An 18,149-nucleotide genomic window follows, 5' to 3' on the forward strand; every position below is an offset into this window, starting at 1 on the left:
AATCAGTTACACGTTGGCATCAGAAAATTTGTCTTTCCTGACCGAAGCACTGTTGATGACTCCTGTCTCACTCATTTCCTCTCTCTTCCTTTGATAGGCAGGTCCACGAGATCCAGTCTCACATGGGACGCCTGGAGACCGCGGACAAGCAGTCTCTGCACTGTGAGTAATTAACTATGGAGACCAGAGTCCTTTCTCCTGATGACACGATGCTAATGGGCTGGGTTTCCTGACCACCTTGCTGCCTCAGGGGCTTAATGATTCCATGCCGAAGGAGTTCTGTTGTTAGGGGTGGACAGAAAAACCCTCTGGCAAAGCCTCTGACTTCTCTCATTGCGCCCCGTGGAATCCCACAGGCCTTATCCCCCATTACCCCTCAACTCACCCTGACAGGGCCCTATGGGAATGGACCTCCTCTCCTCTGTCTTAATCTAATTACCGAGCCCTGGGAGGAATGTACTCCGTACAAATTCAGAGATGTTTAACTGGAATTGGTCATTTCTTCTGAGCTGAGAACTGTGGCTTTTTAGGAGGATTATTCAGAAACGAATAGCAATATTAATTAGTGTAGTTCTCACACTGTGGTTTCATTTGAGAAGAGTGCTGCTTTTTGTTTTACAGTTTTCTGTTGGCCAGAAAAGGTCCTTTCTCTGAGCTGGCCACAACAGATGCCACTGGTTACCCACACGTTGCTGAAGCCACCCGTTCACCTCCCCGCTTGGCTGTCGCCATGCCCTTTTCTGTTTGCTCATGCCTCCTTTTCGGAGCGTCAAAAGCATCTCTTTTCTGGGTTCTGTGCCCCACCCTGTTCTAATCTAGAGTGCATATGTTAGCTGCTGCAGGTTGGCCTAGGAGGGTGACATTGCTTCTTTACTGTCGTGTCTTTATTGGGCAAGAAGCAATCTGGGTACCTTTTTTTTTTTTTTTTTGGTTAATGTTTGTTTATTTATTTATTTATTTATTTATTTATTTATTTATTTATTTGAGAGAGAGAGCACACAAGCAGGGGAGGGGCAGAGAGAGAGGGAGAGAGAGAGAGAATCCCAAACAGGCTCTGAGCTGTCAGAGACCCTGGTGTGGGGCTCGATCCCACGAACCGTGAGACCACAACCTGTGCTGAAATCAGCAGTCGGGCACAGTTGGATGCTTAACCGACTGAGCCACCCAGACGCCCCCCTGGGTGCCCTTTTTGTACACGGTTTAGTTCCTATCCATCTGCTTTGTTTGCCTTCCCAGCAGTCTCACTGTCACATGATTAGAAATGGAAAAGAGGTCATGTTGACTGTTTATCAAGAGGGATAAGGAAAATGACTGTATTTATCATATCTTTACCTCTGTGGATTCTTTCCTGGGCCTTTCCTAGTGATATTCAGTCTATTTTGGGGATTCCAGCATCAGCCTGCCCGTCCTTATGGAAAGCCTCAAGGGAGCTCTTCTCTGTGTTTCACATACTAATCTTCCCCTTTGTGCTTTTTTTTCTTTTAACCTCATTACTGTAGGGAATTCAACTGGCAGCCTTCTTACTAGATATTTATAACTCGTATCTGAGAATAATCTCAAAGGAAAAGAGACCTCATTCTGTTTCAGAAGATACTGCATTTTGCTTAAAATATTTTATTTGGACAACCCAAATATTCATTTTATTTTCTAAAGGCAGGAAGTTTATTTCTACAGATTTATCTGTAGCTTTTTAAACAATTGGCATTGCTATGACATTAACAGCTACATGTATATATGCGTGTGTGTGTTTAGAACAACATTTACAGAATCAGTATCACTTGAATTTTTTTCCATTATTCAGTACGATATGCGTTTTTCTCCTTTTCGAATGGGTTTCTTTGAATTTATTGGATATGGAAAAAGACATGTTTATTGTATCATTCTAATTTAAGCTCACGGTCTCTTTTCCAGCAATTACTCTTTTTTCTCTTTTGTGCAGTAGTAGAAAACGAAATCCAAGCAAGCATTGACCAGATATTCAGCCATCTAGAACGTCTGGAGATTCTGTCCAGCAAGGAGCCCCCGAACAAAAGACAGAATGCCAAACTGTGAGTGTTGTGACGCCTCTTGTCCAGGGGAGGCTGTCAGATATTCTGAAAATCCATTTACACGTTGAAAAACTGAGACTGTGAAGATGAAGTCCCCCTAAAGGGCACGGTTTCATTTTCAATGATACTTCCTCAAAATAAAAAGCCTGTGAGGTTAGGGGCTCAGAAGCCTGTGTCTCCTTACATTGGGTCATTTTGAAATTTTGCCTCCAATACCGTTTTTCTGGCCAGACCCGTGGCCTTACTTGAAGCCTCCAGCAGCCAGGGAGGTGTGCACTGCCCTCTGGTTCCTGCTGCATTCTTGGATTGAGATGAAATCTTGCCCTTAATCACTTCAATCAGCCGATTTATAATGAAATACTGATCTAACATTTGATACTCCGCCATGAAATTCAAATGAAAACCCTCACCACCTCCAGCCCAGCCCCTGCTCCCAAAAGTTCTTATGAAACTTTGTTGTTGCTTTACTCTAAAGGTGCCCTTGGGCTCCTTCTTGAAAAGCGATATAATCCATGGCAGGTCAGGGAGAGGTCCTTGAGCCTGCTTCCTGTCACCTGTTCCCTGTCATGCATCCAGAATCAGAGACCAGCAGATGCTTAAGTAAAGCTGTTGGGATCTCTTGTGCTACAACCGTACTTTAACCACAGGCCGCTTCTTTATTTTCAACATCAGTGATCAAAATCAGATCATTTTGGTGGGGACAGCATGCAGTGGTGTAGGGAGAAGTAAGGAAGCATCTTTCTTGAATACGAAGGCTGGCTGCTCAAAATGTGCGGCCCTGGGTTTCTGGAATGTAGTCTCTGTCTCCATCAATTCCAGTCATGTTGACCAGTTAAAGTATGATGTCCAGCACCTGCAGACTGCTCTCAGAAACTTCCAGCTTCGGCGATATGCAAGGGAGCAGCAGGAGAGACAGCGAGAGGAACTTCTGTCTTGAACCTTCACCACTAACGTAAGCCAGGCTCCTGGTTGGGGGGCGGGAGGGGGTGGGGGGGCAGTGTCTACAGGCACTCGGCAGCTCGTCGCCACTGAAACTCGGGTCCTGGAGCTTCATCTTTGTGGGGGGTGTCCGAAGCCGATCGACTGGAAGTAACAGTGGGCTTTGTGCCTTGCCACAGACACTAGACCTAGACAGGGAACCTCCTTCTCTAACATGAAAACCCGAAGTGGAAGCAGTTAAATTGAAGGAGTGGGCAGGGGTAAAAATGACCTGGGTTTGACTGAGAGGTGGAAGTTCACATGGTGGAAACGGTTTCTGATCAGATAGAGACAGATGATGAGAACTGAAACCATTTGTCATGAGGGGCAGCATTTCAAAGCTGCCTGCGGGCACTTGCCATCGTGCTGTGTATGTGTGTGGTTCCCGTGTCAGATGCCTTAAAATGTTTTTGCCCCAAATCTGAGCAGCAATTTGGAGGAATTTGTTAACAGGTCTTTTGTTTTGGATGGATTGCTTGACTTGAGCCTGTTCGAAAGTGGCCTGGTTGGTTTGCATGTTCGGTTTTTGGGAGACCCTTGCCCCTGCCTCTCGGTCTTAATAGGATCCATTCCTGCACATGGCTGTTGATGGCTAGAGGACACACTGGCCTTTTTCAGGTCCCTTATAATGTATTTCCACCAAGTGAGGTGGGTTTTGGGTTGTTTTGTTTTAACAGAGAGGTTCATTTTCTAAAGAGGTCTTAGCTCTCTAAGCCTGCCATCAGAATTCAAATCAGCCCACGTTTCACAGATGCTTAAGTCTCTCTGCTGTGTCCACACTTGCAGCAAATTTCCCTGAGTGTTTCAGAATGTGCCTGTGTAGTTTCTGCTTCTCTAGAGTAAGCAGTCAAGTAACACTGATTAACAATTCAGAAGTGTGATGAGGACGTGTTGGAGGCATAGTGGTAGGCACAGCTGTCTGTCTGTCTGCCTTCCTTCCTTCCTTCCTTCCTTCCTTTCTTCCTTCCTTCCTTTCGGTAGTTTCAAGTTTCATAGCTGCCTTTCAAAAGCGTAATGAACTCTACAACACGCCAAAAGGTGTGTGGGCTTTTGATCGCTATGGCATTGGGTACTCAAACCTCTTTTAGGTCAGGGATGATCACTCAGGATTCTTTTGTTTGCATATCAGCTCGGTGCGGTGCTCTGCACGCAGTGCCCCTTAATCAAAGTTGACTTTGCCAAATGAACTTCTTGCCGGTCACTCTGTGAGCTGGAACTATGATATGTTTTTCGGAGTGATAATGCCCAATTAGGTCTACCCTTTCAGGCGGAAGGGTAAGAACGATTTGTATACAGAAGGCACTCAATAAACACTTGTCGAATGAAGAGAAGCCTCTCTTTGATTCATTCAAACACTGGAGTCTTGTGACCTACTGAGCATTAGCTGTATGCAGAACATGGTTTAAGATGCTGAGAGTAAAGCTTGTGAAAAAGTGAAAAGCTGTGGTCCCCGCCTGCTTCTCGAAACGCTCCCGTGTTAGCAGGGGCACTGAGAGCAGGTGCATGAAAAGTGATTCTGAACGTATGCAGCAAGGAAGAGGTGGTTGAACCTCTTCGTGGTGATTGAAAGAGGGGAGAATGACCCTGCATGGCAGAAGAATGTGCGATTGTCGGGAGGCAGGAAAGAAGGGAACTATGGCCAGTCCTGACTGCCTTCTGTATCCAGTCCGCTTCTGGTGTAAACTTAGAGCCCTGAGACCAGTCTCAGTGTTTCTTCCCACAGGATGGTTAAGAGGGCTGGCTCTGCACTCAGTAGTGAGATACAGGCCCCGCTGGACTGAACAGCTCTGTGTGATCTTAGACCTCTCTGAGCTTCAGTTTCTTCACCTCTAAAATGGGGATAGTACAGTAACTGTGTTATAACGTTAGGATAAGGATTAAGTGAGCTTAGGGTAATGGGCATCAGGGTGGAAAGTACTTGATCGGTGTCAGTTTTTTTCTTCCTTCATTTCTTTACAGCCCTTTCTGGACCGCTGAGGAGAATTGTCCCATCCCGACTACCCATTAGGCCTTCGTCTCCTTTGTCCTTAGTCAGACTCCGTCTAAGTGCAGCGACAGCTGTAGATAAAACAGCTGCAGAACAAAAGCAAACCTGTAATACTGTGTTAAGGGAAAGCCAAGGAAAGGAACATTTGGAACAAGCTAAGTTAATAGGGGAGTAGTCAGAGAAAGCCTTCAGGAGAAGCCCAGCAAGACCTTGCAGGACTGATGTTCCTTCTTAAGTGGTGGTCATGGTGGAGAGGCAGGAATTCACAGGCCGTGTGTATCTGGCTGTCTCTCTGGCTTGGCCTTGGCCGACAGGCGGAGCAGTCAGACCCGCTGGGACCCCAGGAGCTGACCAGGCGGCAGAGCTAATCCTGTGCCTGTGTCTCTTTCACAGGACTCTGACACGACCATCCCAATGGATAGCTCGCTGCATTTCAACTCCTCCCTCCAGAAAATTCACCATGGCATGGATGACCTCATCGGAGGCGGGCACAGTATTCTGGACGGACTGAGGGCCCAGAGACTGACCTTGAAGGTGGGGGCTTTTCTGGGGGACAGGGAGGAGGCCCTTCGTTCTGGCCTCATCCACCAGTTGGGTACCCGCATTGACGTCTTGGTTACGTATCCTCGCGTTTTGTTATTTTGGTGGTGAGACAGAGCCCTGAGTCTGGGGTCCTTTCTTTTGGAGCTGAAGTATGAGGAGTCCACAAGTGACCACCTTCCCTTCGCCCGCAGCTGCTACTTGTGCTTGCAAAGAACCATAATTTGGCATCACTTGGTATCTGGGTCTTTTTCCGTTTATTGAACTTACCATGAAAGTGGCTGCTACGATAGGCACCACTAAGACCAAGAAATCCCACAACTGCCGAAATTACAGAATGCACGATTCTGAGAAGGCACACGTGGCCACACGTGGCCCCTCGCCCTCACGTGGTTTCCCGGAGAGCCCCTCCTGCCGACCACCTGATAGCCGAGACCTTTTGTGCTCTTGTAACTGAGCCCTGTGGGCGGGGCCGGAGGGCTGCCTGGGTTGACTAGCCGCAGGCACAGAAAGGCTTCTAGAGCATCTGGGCTGGCCCGTAGCAGCTGCCCTCTCTGTAGTCCCAGGTATTCCTAGAAGCCCCGCCCCACTGGCCGAGGCTCAAACCCCCTGGGAGCGGTTTACAGAAACATTACACAGATTCTGATGTCAGTCATGATGTTTCAGCCTCAGCCCTTTTCCTGTATCAGCTCTAATGGATAATGGGGTGTGGGCTGTGCCTATTATCAGGGTGTGGTCCCCTGTGAACGCAGCACTCCCAGCCACTGAGCTGTGAGAAACAGTCACTAGGAAGTGTGAGATTTATCTTAGTTTTTGTTGGACCGCGTTGAGCCTGTCAGCCCCGCGGGACTTCAGTACATTGCTGCACAGCCCCTGCCGTCGTCACCAGGGAGAAGGTCAGGCAGCCCGCAAGTGACCCTCACGCCCTGCTGCCGGCTGTGGTGCTTCTGGTGGTCTGGAAGTGTGTCTCCAACAGCTTCGCGGGTGCCCCTCTTTCTGAACGGCCACCTGCTGTAATCTGAACTGATACGTGATGATTAATCTGCCCTTTCTTTAGAAAATTGCCCATATCTCGGGAAAACAGTACAACCCTTTTAGGAAGCCTCCCCGTGTTGCACTGACGTCGACCCGGTGGGGGGTTAGAGCTTATTGCGAAAGCGAATGTTCGCTTCCTATCAAAGTCTGATATCACTGCGGAGTCTCAGCGGCATCTGCCCCTGTGCTGTCCCCAGAAGGATGCGCAGGGCAGCCCAGTGAGGCGGTTGGGGTCGGAACGTGAGGTTTCTAATTCAGTTTCCTCTGTACACCCGCTGCTACCTACCCGCCTTTTGGTCTTGATTCTCTCCATCCTCCTCCCACCCCACTCCTGCCTAAACCATTAAAAGGAGTGAAGTTGCTGGGCCGTGGCTGGGGGAAATTTGTGGCTGGAAAGGAATACATTTTTTGAAATTTATGTTAATTTTCAGGTGATTTTAGAAGCTGGGTACTTGTATTACATGCAGGGATGAAATAATCTGCCTTCAGAGCTAAGCAGAATCTTTTTTTTTTTTTAGAGTTTACTTATAATTTACTTAGGGTGTGCGTGCAAGTAGGGGAGGAGCAGAGAGAGACAGACTCCCAAGCAGGCCCCGAGGTGTCAGCGCAGAGCCCGGTGTGGGGCTCGATCTCACAAACCGTGAGATCGTGACCTGAGCCGAGATCACGAGGCGGACGCTTAACTGATTGAGCCACCCAGGCGCCCCAGAGCTAACCAGAATCTTTAGCAAGAGCCTAAATTTCACCATCACTGTCATTGCAAAAACATGTCTCTGGCCTCCCCTGGCAACGGTAAAGTTTGACCCGAAAGATCTCTTCCGGGGAGGCTTGTTCGTCACTGGGCTGAACCCAGGGTTCGAGTGCCTGTCCGTGATGCCTCATGCTGTTTTCACTTCTGCCTCTTCTGTCTTGCTCGTTAATGTGTTGTTCATTTAAAAACTGAATGTGGGGCATTAGGTTAGATGCCGTCCATCCTGATGGGCCACGTGTGTGGAAGCGAGTTGGGGTCTGCCCAGCATCTGTTTATACTTGCCACTTCGTGAGCAGTCAAGTGTTCTTAAGAACAAAAATTGGAAGGCAGAGAGGAAGGGCAGGCTGAGTGCTGTGGGCTGTTGATTTAGGAGTAAAATACTCTTTTGGTCTTGATGGCACGTATACAAGGGGTCATTGCGTTGGTGACGGTCATTCCACATCACCCGCTTCAGACCCTCTCGCGAACATGGACATTGACCCACACGTTAGACGCAGCAGAATCCCACTGTGTTCCACACAGTGAACGGGCCGATAGCCAGGATTTTGGGGTCAAGGAGCAGAGGAAAAGTTTTCTGAGGTTTCCTTTTTTAAAAATATGTAAAACATTCTCATTTTAAAATTTTCTCTTGAGGTGTAACGTACATACAGTAGGCGTACGGATCTAATTCGTGCGGGTCCTTGAATTTGGACAGATGCATATACCTTTGTGACTCACACTGCTGTCAAGACGTAGACCATCCTCATTGCCCCCGGACAATCCCTCATGCTTTCCCAGCCAGCCTGCCTGCCTTCCTTCCAGGCAACCACCGTTCTGATTTATCTCACTGTAGAGTAGCTTTGCCTGTTAGTGGACTTCATATAAATGTATTACCAAGAGCGGCTTCTTCCTCTCAGGAATGTTTTCCAGGCTCATTCATACTGTTCCAAGTTGGTAATTAGGTCCTTTTTATTGCCAAGTAGTATATCCCATTGTACAGATACACTATAAGTGGTCTATCCATTCTCTGGTGGATGTACACCTGGGTTGTTTCATTCTCCTGTGTTTTCCTTTCGAAGCTTTATGTTTAATTCTGTGATCCATCTCAAATTAATTTTTGTGTATGATATGAACTGAGGATCTTCTTACAGACATGTGTATGGTACATATGAGACACGTATGTATATATGTCCACGATATATATATGTACTAGGGTCCATCATTCCTGCACATTTGTGGAAAAGGCTTTTCTTTCCTCCTTGCTTTGCTCCGGTACCTTGATCAAAAGTCATTTGACCACAGAGTGGATTGATGCTGCTTATGCTTTTAGGTATGACCAAGAGACTGTCTCTAGGAGAAGTCCCATTCCTTGGCAAAAGGAGCTGACCTTTGTGTTTCCTTCTTTTCTCATCCACTCCAGGGGACTCAGAAGAAGATCCTTGACATTGCCAACATGCTGGGCTTGTCCAACACCGTGATGCGGCTCACTGAGAAGCGGGCTTTCCAGGACAAGTACTTCATGATCGGTGGCATGCTTCTCACCTGTGTGGTCATGTTCCTCGTGGTGCAGTACCTGACATGAGCCAGCCCCGCCCTGCGGCTGAGCGTCGTTCCCACCGTGCGAGAGTCTGTGTGAGTGTGTGTGCGTGAAAGAGAGAGGGGGGCCCAGAGGCTGCCTTCTTAAATGTATGCCCTTCTTAACTGTGAAGACCACTGGGAGTCATCGTGATCTGTAACGTAGCGGGAGTTTCAGACCTGCTCTGTTTCCTGTAACACCTTGGAGGGGAATCGAATGCTACCAAGATGCATGGTCCTAAGGAAATGAGAGTATCGCCTCTCTCTCTCGCTCTCGCTCTGTCTCGCCCTCTCTCGCCCTCACTAGGGGTGGAAGTGATGTAAGGGTAAGGGGTGAAGAAAGAAGAGGGAGGGAAAGAATGGTTTTGCTGTTCTTGTCCACGTAGCTGATGCTCGCCCAGGGAAGGCTTTCAATAGCGAGCCTTGCACATAGGACCGTTCACTTTGGCCTCATTTGGCCTCTCTGGGTCCTCGCGGATAACCCAGCGCAGAAGCCAAAAGGAGGGGAAAGAGGCCTGCTTTCCTGCGTCATTATAACAGATGGATTTCCATGCTCTTGTGCCCCCTCCCCCCAGTGACATGCAGATGACTAATTGCTGGTACTTGTCACCCTACCCTGGAAGCCACTACCTAGAGGAAGCAGAGGCACCGATGCCACTGCAGACAGCGAGTAAGATTTTCCACATTAGGGCCGTTGGGTGTTTCTCCTTCTAAAGCGAGGCCAGTGTTATTCCCTGAGAGTGTTCAGTCTTGAGGCTGAAGACCCCCATCACTGATTTTTTTCCCAGTGGTGAACAGAATGATTGGCTTCTGTGGTTCTAGAACTGGCCTGGCATCCTGCCCGGGCTCTGGTGGGCCTTTGGCCCGGAGAACGTTGCCGTGATGTGTCCATTACGGCATCTCCTCTCCTTTTGGTGTCTGATTCTTTGCTCTCTTTCCTCCCCTGAAATCCATTAGCAGCTGCCAGCCAAGCCCCCATTCCACCCAGCCGGTGTGGGCTGACACCACCCTGGAGACGTCCCAGGTGTCCTGAGAGTCTCTGATCTCAGGGACCAGGGACTTTTCCCTTCTCTGACCAACCCCAGATTAAGGCTGTACCAGTACCTGGTGCGTTGTGGAATTTATCGTAAAGCCAGCCTCTCTGTTGCGATCGAGCGCTGCGAATCCTAGAAAGACTTGGTTAGCATGTGTTTTCATCTGTCACAGGCCCTACAGCCGTAGGCTCAGTGGCCTTATGGCAAGACAAAACAATCTCAGAATTTCCCAGAAGAACTGGAAACCTGGTCAGTATTAACTCCACCTGTGATCGTCGTGCTCCGCCTACTTAGTGTGTTTATTTTTTGTCACTTGGACTGTCTTCGGTCTTCTTTCCCTTTTCTGTGTGTCCCATCTTGCCTGGCCTCTGGAGTTCAGGGATCTGGACATCCCGCATATCCCTCGTGACCTTGAGTAACAAGAGAGAATCATGAGCTGCACTCAAGGGATGCTATTCAGAAATCCTTCTAAAGTCCTTTGTATAAAATGTGTGTGTGCACGTGCACACATACCTTTTTCCCCAAATTGGAATGCTGGATGTGGGCTATTTTTGTGGGTACCCACAACCATCACGCTTCCTTCTTTCCCTCTGAAACCCCCCTTAATGCTCAAGGCTGCCCTTGGTCTGCTGCTGAGTTGGGGTCTGGGGAGGTTCAGGGAGGGTGACTCCCAGCAGCCAGCCGAGCCTGGCTGTGCCAAGTGGGCTCCAACAAACAAGTGGGAAAGTGAGTAGCTGTCCTCCATTCCAGGGGCCATCTTGCTAGTGAGAGCACCCGACCCCAGTGAACCCAGTGCCTGCGGCACTGCAGCCTCCCTCCTGTCCTCCATTGCAGGGGCCATCTTGCTAGTGAGAGCACCTGACCCCAGAAATTGCATCCCTTGGGACACCCGGCGGGGGCAGGGGGGCTCAGTCTGGTTGAACATCCAACTCTGGATTTCCACTCGGGTCATGATCCCAGGGTCATGGGATCAAGCCCCGCGTTGAGCTCTGCGCTGAGCATGGAGCCTACTTAAGATTCTCTCTCTCTGGGCTGGCATGTCACCTCCCCCACCCTTTAGGTACAGGTGTGACCTTGAGCCCCTTGCCTAACCTCCTTGGGCCTCAGATTCACCACCAGTGAAAGGTAAAGTAGGGATAATGCTAATATCTGCCTCAAAGGATTGTTATGAGGACGAAATTGAATAATGCCCAGTTTTAGCCCTTCCCCAGATCAGACGCTTGCAGACAGTGGAGCCACGCACTCGCCCTTGGCCGATGAGTGGCATCTTTCTAGCCCGTTAACACCGCTTTACTCTAATTCTGCATCTCCAAGAGGTGCCTGGGTTCTGGGCAACGGGGTATCTCATAATGGGGGACTGAAAATTCCCTGAATACAGCTGCATATGGAGGTCATTTTCTGCATTTTAAATGTCCTGGGTTCTCCGCGCCACAAAGCCCTCTCCCACCCTTGCATCCCCCCCCCCCCCACCTCCGGCAGCAAGGGCATTTCTTCCCACTACTCCTGCTCCACACTACAAGGATGGTGTCCAAGCAAGCCCTTAGATGGGGCTTTGGCCTTGTAATTTAACTAGATCTAGCGCCCCACCAACCCCCCGATTAAATTTTTATTCACTGTTCTGATATATTAATTTTGCTTTTCTTCCCTTTTGTAGGTAAGTCACTGATTTTTCTTTTTTTTCCCCTCACGGAATAGATTCCAATTTCCCAAAGATTTAAATAATCTCCCCAGCTGTCTGGCCACCCTGTAGGACCTGCCCGTTCCCCTCCAGGACTATGGCCTCCAGGCCTCCTCCAAGTGGGGTCTCAAGAGCCCCCCACCTACCCCCCACAGCTCCGCAGTCAGGCGGCCAACCCGCCTGTGAGGTACACAGCGCACCCACCCCGCCCCAGCCAACACACCTTACACTTACACACACTCGGTGAAGAGTTGCGAATGGGAAGCCGCCGGAAGCCCGACGGCAGCAGGTTTATTACCACGGTTCTTTTCAAATGCAAAATCCGGCCCACGAGCTCAGGGATTCGGATTCATCACCTTGCCCCACCCCGCAACTCACCCGAACACGGACGCGTCTACGTACGCACAAAACTCCCCCGCACGTGACCTCAGCCCCACGCAGCCTCCCACGACCTCTCCCACCCCGCCACGCTGAGGCGCACACTGGACCGAGCCCGGTGTGGAAGTCCCTTCCCGCGCCACCGCCTCGAGTCTCACGGTGTCCCCGGGCCGGGGCGCCCCGAGGCCCGTCGCTGTTCTTCGCGCGGCCCGCCGGGCGGCGGCGGCAAAGCCTGGGAGGGGCACGAGGGTCCCGGTCTCCCTTCTCGTCCGCTTGCGGCCGGGCTGGCGGGGACGGGCCGAGGCGGCCTCAGTACAGCCCCAGGATGGCGGCGCCCACGTCCTTGGAGGGCCGGCGCTCCTCCACCAGAAAGTTGATCATACTCTCCGACTTGATGAGCAGGTTGCAGCCAGGAAGAACACGCCGAAGACCACGGTGAGCGACAGCACGCAGAACACAGCGATCTGCGCCACGCGCGACACCCACAGGCTGCGCTCGTCGGGCGCCAGCCCTGCGGGGACCCCGTCGGTGGCGGCCAGCGGCGCGCCCCCGGGGCAGCAGCCCAGCCACGTGCCCAGCCCGTGGCTGCGGTTCCCCAGGGTGGCCCCGCCGCCCAAGCCGCCCAAGCCGCCCGCCGCCTCCAGGCCGCTGTGGTTCAGGAAGGTCGCGTTCATCGCGGCTCGGCGCCCGGGGTCTCGGCGCGCCGGCCGGGGCGCGCGGGGAGGCTGGCCGGCGCCCGCGCTCCCGGAGATGCTGGGGTCCAGCCGCGGGCGGGGAGAGGGGAAGGCGGGAGGCCGCCCGCGCGCCGGCACCCCTCGGGCCGCCTGGCCCTGGGCACCGGGCGGGAAGCGGCGGCCCGGAGGAACGAGCAACAGGCTGCGCGGGAGCAGGAGCCGGAGAGCCGAGCGCGGGTCGCAGTTGCCTGCTGCGCGGCTCGCCGGCCCCGCCGCCCCTCCCCTAGCAACGGCCCGGTCCCCTCGCGCCTCCTTCCTGCTCTCCCCTCCACCCCGCGGCGCCCCGCCCCCCCCCAGTCCTCTGGGTCCGAGAAGCGGGCAGCCCCGCCCCGGGGGCAGTGGCGGAGGGTTTCGGGCTGGGAAATCTCCCCGAGGCGCGCATCCCGGGAATCGGTGCTCGTGGCGGTTCAGCTCCTCCTGAAGTCGGCCCTAAATTTCTGCTCCGCTCTTTGGCTCCCAGTAAACCTTCCTGGACCTCAGAGAAGTAGCTCTAACCCCTGGCGTTGGCTGCCCTCTCCTCTCTCCCTTCTCCATTGGGGCGGTGGCGCTGGGTGCCGAGCGGTCCCGCCACGCCCCTACCCGCTCCTCGCTGCTGTGCCCAGGCTGAAAGCTGTGGCTGCGGGGCGTGCTGTCTTCGTCCTTCCCACCCCACCCCCATCCTGCCCCATTTGATTTTTTGTTTTTAATTCAAAAAGAAGTTATTGAGGTCTCACCCCCCCCCCCCGCGTTCCTTTTGGCAAAAAACGCACCATTGCAAACTAGAAAGTATGGATTAGCAAAATGAAAAAAAAAATCGAAAACCTCAAAATCCTACCCTCGAGTGTCGACGTTACCACCTTGGTACAAAATCTGGGCTTTTTTTCTTTGCGAGTCTCCATACATTTATTCAAATAGAGGTGCATTGTTAGTACCTACTGTTTTGTCATTTAATTGTGTATCTTTTCGTAGTGATAAATACTCATCTACAACAGTGGTTCTGCATATTCTGGAGGACTTACTATGTCGGGGTTGGGGGCCCCAGAATATGCATTACTAATACCCTCACAGGTGATGTTCATGCTGCTTCCGGGTCCTGCTTTGAGAACTACTGATCTGTAATACAATTTTTAGTGAAGGAATGGTGTTTCAAGGGTAGAGACTACTACCATTTATTTAAGGAAGATGTTTCTTTTTGGATATTTTAGTTGGCCCCCCTTTTTTTTGCATCAGAACCAATATTACCATAAAGAGCCTGTATCAAAGTGTATGCAAAAACTATTTTTTTTCTTGATTTTTTGAACAATGGACCCACAGAATCCAAAGATTACATCCTACCAAATTGCTCTGCAGAAATGAACCAGTTTACACTGCAGCACTATGGGGAAGGCGGGGGGCATTGCCCCCGATCCTGGTTATTGTCATTATTTTCATAATCTTTGCCTGTGTTTATGGGATGTGGGATGGTTTCTCATCCTTGTATAATTTGCATTCTTTGAGCTGTGGAGAAGGAAGGAAAGCATCTAGGAATCTTTTCCAGAGTCCAGGCAGAAGATGCTGTGGGAGGCTTGGATTCCGCTGGTGGTGGCGGAGGGAGAGACCTGAGGATGGAAAGGGCTTGGCAAGTGGGCATGAAGGTACCCAGGATGTCCCCAGCATGGAGTATCTCAAAGCCACCGCTCTGCCATTAGAATTAATACGTGTGTGTGTGTGTGTGTGTGTGTGTGTGTGTATCTCCTGGAAAGCTATTAAGTTTCTCATTTTATTTTTTTTTTCAACGTTTATTTATTTTTGGGACAGAGAGAGACAGAGCATGAACGGGGGAGGGGCAGAGAGAGAGGGAGACACAGAATCGGAAACAGGCTCCAGGCTCTGAGCCATCAGCCCAGAGCCTGACGCGGGGCTCGAACTCACGGACCGCGAGATCGTGACCTGGCTGAAGTCGGACGCTTAACCGACTGTGCCACCCAGGCGCCCCTTAAGTTTCTCATTTTAAACATGAAGAAGGGTGCCTGAGTAGCCTGGAGCCTGCTTCGGATTCTGGGTCTCCCTCTCTCTCTCAGCCCCTCCCCTGCTTGTGCTCTGCCTTTCTCTCTCAAAAATAAATAACCATGAAAAAAAAAACACCTTTTTTTAAGTATACTTTTTGTTTTGAAATAAAATACAGGAACAAGCACCTCATCCAAAGAAGGTGCTCCCAGATCATCTGTGACGCCTGCCACTGCAGCCCAGCAGGGAGGCAGGCTCATGGAGACACCGGGGCTCCGGTGAGTTAGGGAGGCTGAGTTAAGCCTCCTCCAGTGTTTCCTGGGGTGAGTGTGCCCACATCACAGAATCAGAGGCATGGACGTGCAATTTCTGGCACGAGGTAGGTGCTCAACCACGTTTGCTTCTCTCTCTGCAAGCGGCTCACAGTGAGAGCCTGCAGGCAGTCACCTTAGTTGTTCTTGCAGAAGGAAAAGGATTGGCTTTGCCCAAAGTGGATCCATAGCTGCCGGTCCCCGGTGCCCATGCAGCTGTGCTAGCCAGCAGCCGCCGCTCATCAGCTCTGGCTGCCCTGGAAATTTCCCGTGCTGCCCGGAAAGACTCTGGCTTCTCATCACTACCTGTTGACCTTCCTATCAATATGCCCTGCGTCCACTATCCCGGATTGGGTCCCATCAGCATAAAGAAGGGCTCTCAGTCTTCCTGGGGCTGTACCCCTTTAATAAAAAGGACAGTAGCGCCTGCCATATACTGACCCTACATGTGCCTGAACTTACATCCCACCCGCCCTGCCCCCCCACCCCCCAGCCTCAACTCTGCAGGGTGTGTGATAGTATTCGCATGTGACAGGTGAGTCTCAGAGAGGTGAAGGAACTTGTTCAAGGTCACACAGCTGGGACGTGGCAGGCCTGTCTGGCTCCCAGGCTTCTCCCCTGCACCACACTGCCTTCTTAGCTGTCCCTGTCCTTCCACCTCAAAACGCAGACGCTGGCCCACTTGATTCTAATGATAACCATTGTTATAAAAGCAGTGATTCTCAGCATTGACTATAGAATCGCCTGGAAAGATTTTCTAAATGCTGGGAGCAGGGTGGGGGGTAGTAACAGGAAGGGGATGCTCGGGGCCTTTTCTGGGGTTGTAGTAACGTTCTACATTTTTTTTTTTTTTTCAACGTTTATTTATTTTTGGGACAGAGAGAGACAGAGCATGAACGGGGGAGGGGCAGAGAGAGAGGGAGACACAGAATCGGAAACAGGCTCCAGGCTCTGAGCCATCCGCCCAGAGCCCGACGCGGGGCTCGAACTCACGGACCGTGAGATCGTGACCTGGCTGAAGTCGGACGCTTAACCGACTGCGCCACCCAGGCGCCCCTACATTTTTTTTTTAATGTTTATTTGTTATTGAGAGAGAGAGAGAGAGACAGAGCACAAGCAGGGGAGGGGCAGAGAGAGAGGGAGACACAGAATCCGAAGCAGGCTCCAGGCTCCGAGCTGTCAGCACCGACCAACGCGGGGCTTGAACCCACGAACCGTGAGATCCTCACCTGAGCCGAAGTCGGCCGCTTAACCTACTGAGCCGCCCAGGCGCCCCCTCCGCTTGATTTTATAATCTTCATAAGAGACAAGATGTTCAGCACTAGATTGTAACCATACTAGACTCTAACCCTAACCCCAACCCCAACCCTAACCCTGACCCTAACCTTAACCTTAACCTTAACCTAAGCCTCATACTTTTTGATCTGTGTGTTGGATACTTGGGTGTGTCCACTTCTGTGAAAATTGTGGAGGTATACGCTTAGAATTTGTATACTTTTCTCTGTATGGGTTATTCTATAGCAAAAAAAAAAAAAAAAAAAAAAATTTTTAAGGAAATAAAAAAAAAGCCGTTGTCCTCAGCGCCTTCGCTGCCTCCTGAGAAAAGGCAGTCTGTGGCCCCAGACTCAACGTCTTGAAGATGCTTTTCACAGCATTGAGCAGTTGTTGGCCTTTGAGTGTGTGCCTGTCCTTGACAATGAACACACCTGCTTTCTTACCGCTGCTGCTTCTCCCTGGGCCGGTGCCGGGCTTAGCTACAAATTGCCCGCTGTTGTGCAGTGACAGGTACTCAACGGTCAGGCCCCATGGCTAGGCTCCACAGCGTCTCCCTCCCACACTTGGACTGAGAGGACCCCATGCTGCCCAAGACCCAGGACTTAGGGCAGCAGAGACATAAGCAGCTACAGCAGGGACATAAGCACCTGCGCCTAAGCTGGGAGCCCTCTGCTCACGTCTGCCTTGTATCCTAATGAGTCCCTGGCCACATGCTCTCTGGTCTTCACGTACAGACCCGCCAGTGGGCCCATGGATGTCGGAGATGAAGGCTCTATTTCTCATCATCATCTGCAGTGAGGTGTCATCACGCGACTCAGTTCTGGCCAAGAGAATGTACGTGAAGTAGTCTGCACAATTCTGGAAATTGCCCTAAGGAGGAGAGTGCTCTTTTCCCTCTGTTCTTTCCTGTTACTTGGGATATGGCCTGGAAAGGCTGCGTTCCAGCAGCCATATTGTGCCGTGGAACAAATCATGCTCGAGGATAAGAGAGCGACAAGACAGGGGAGGCTGGGTCCTCGCTGTCATCTTTGCCCCCTGGAGCACCCTGTTGGCTGTGGGCTGACTCCCTCAGGGCATTTAACACGAGGGAGAAATGAGCTTCTACCCTATTCGGGCCAATGACACTTGGGGTTTTTCCATTCCTGTCAACTCAACTTAATCCTAAGTAATACTCAGGGCTTCTGACTTGATCTTTGGCCTGAGTTCCTGCCCAGTGTGAGGAGCAGGGTCCTGGCTTGCTCCCCCCGTGGACTGGAGTGCTGCCTCCACCCCATCTCGGCAGCTGGACCCTGCCAACTGCACCCCATCCGTGCTGCCTGCAGGATTTTGTGTTGCTGGGCTTGCCTCTTGCCTGGGTGGACTAGAGCCCATCATTCCAGTTGCTTTTCTGGGGTAAGCCCTGCTTCCCTCTCATTCTTTTACCCTTGGATCCTTCCTGTGCCTAACAGGCTGGCCGCTTTCTGGAAAACTACAGCAGGGCCAGTGCCTATAATACCTTCCCCCGTGGACAGTCCAGGAGCAGCCAGTTTCTGAGACATAAAAACAATGGTAAGGTCATTCATTTATTCATTCAGCAGATGAGTGTCTATCATAGGCCCTGGGATCACAACGGTAAGTGAGATGAGGTCAAGAGGCAGGCCTAGCATGGTGGGTACAAGCACAGGCTGTAGAGTGAGAATAGCATACACAGCCATCCAAGGCACTGGAACTGATCACAAGCATTTTCAGTGGTTTCCTTTAAGAATATGTCCATGGCCTTGGCCGTGTGTGCAAGCCCGTATGAGTCACTACACCTGTCTGGTCCTCAGCTTACCTGAACACGACATGGCTGAACTGGATGATGTTTAAGACTCTGTGCAGGTCTGTCCTCCTATGGTAGTC

At 51.2% G+C, this 18,149-nt stretch overlaps 2 pseudogenes; one reads left to right on the forward strand and one right to left on the reverse strand.

The window, feature by feature from the left end:
• Positions 1–74: 74 nt before the first annotated feature.
• Positions 75–9,800, forward strand: LOC123602924 (annotated as a pseudogene).
• A 2,154-nt stretch (positions 9,801–11,954) lies between these two features.
• LOC123603792 lies at positions 11,955–12,947 on the reverse strand (annotated as a pseudogene).
• Positions 12,948–18,149: the final 5,202 nt, after the last annotated feature.

Source organism: Leopardus geoffroyi, chromosome E1 (assembly GCF_018350155.1).
Source record: "Leopardus geoffroyi isolate Oge1 chromosome E1, O.geoffroyi_Oge1_pat1.0, whole genome shotgun sequence".
NCBI classification, from domain to species: domain Eukaryota; kingdom Metazoa; phylum Chordata; class Mammalia; order Carnivora; family Felidae; genus Leopardus; species Leopardus geoffroyi.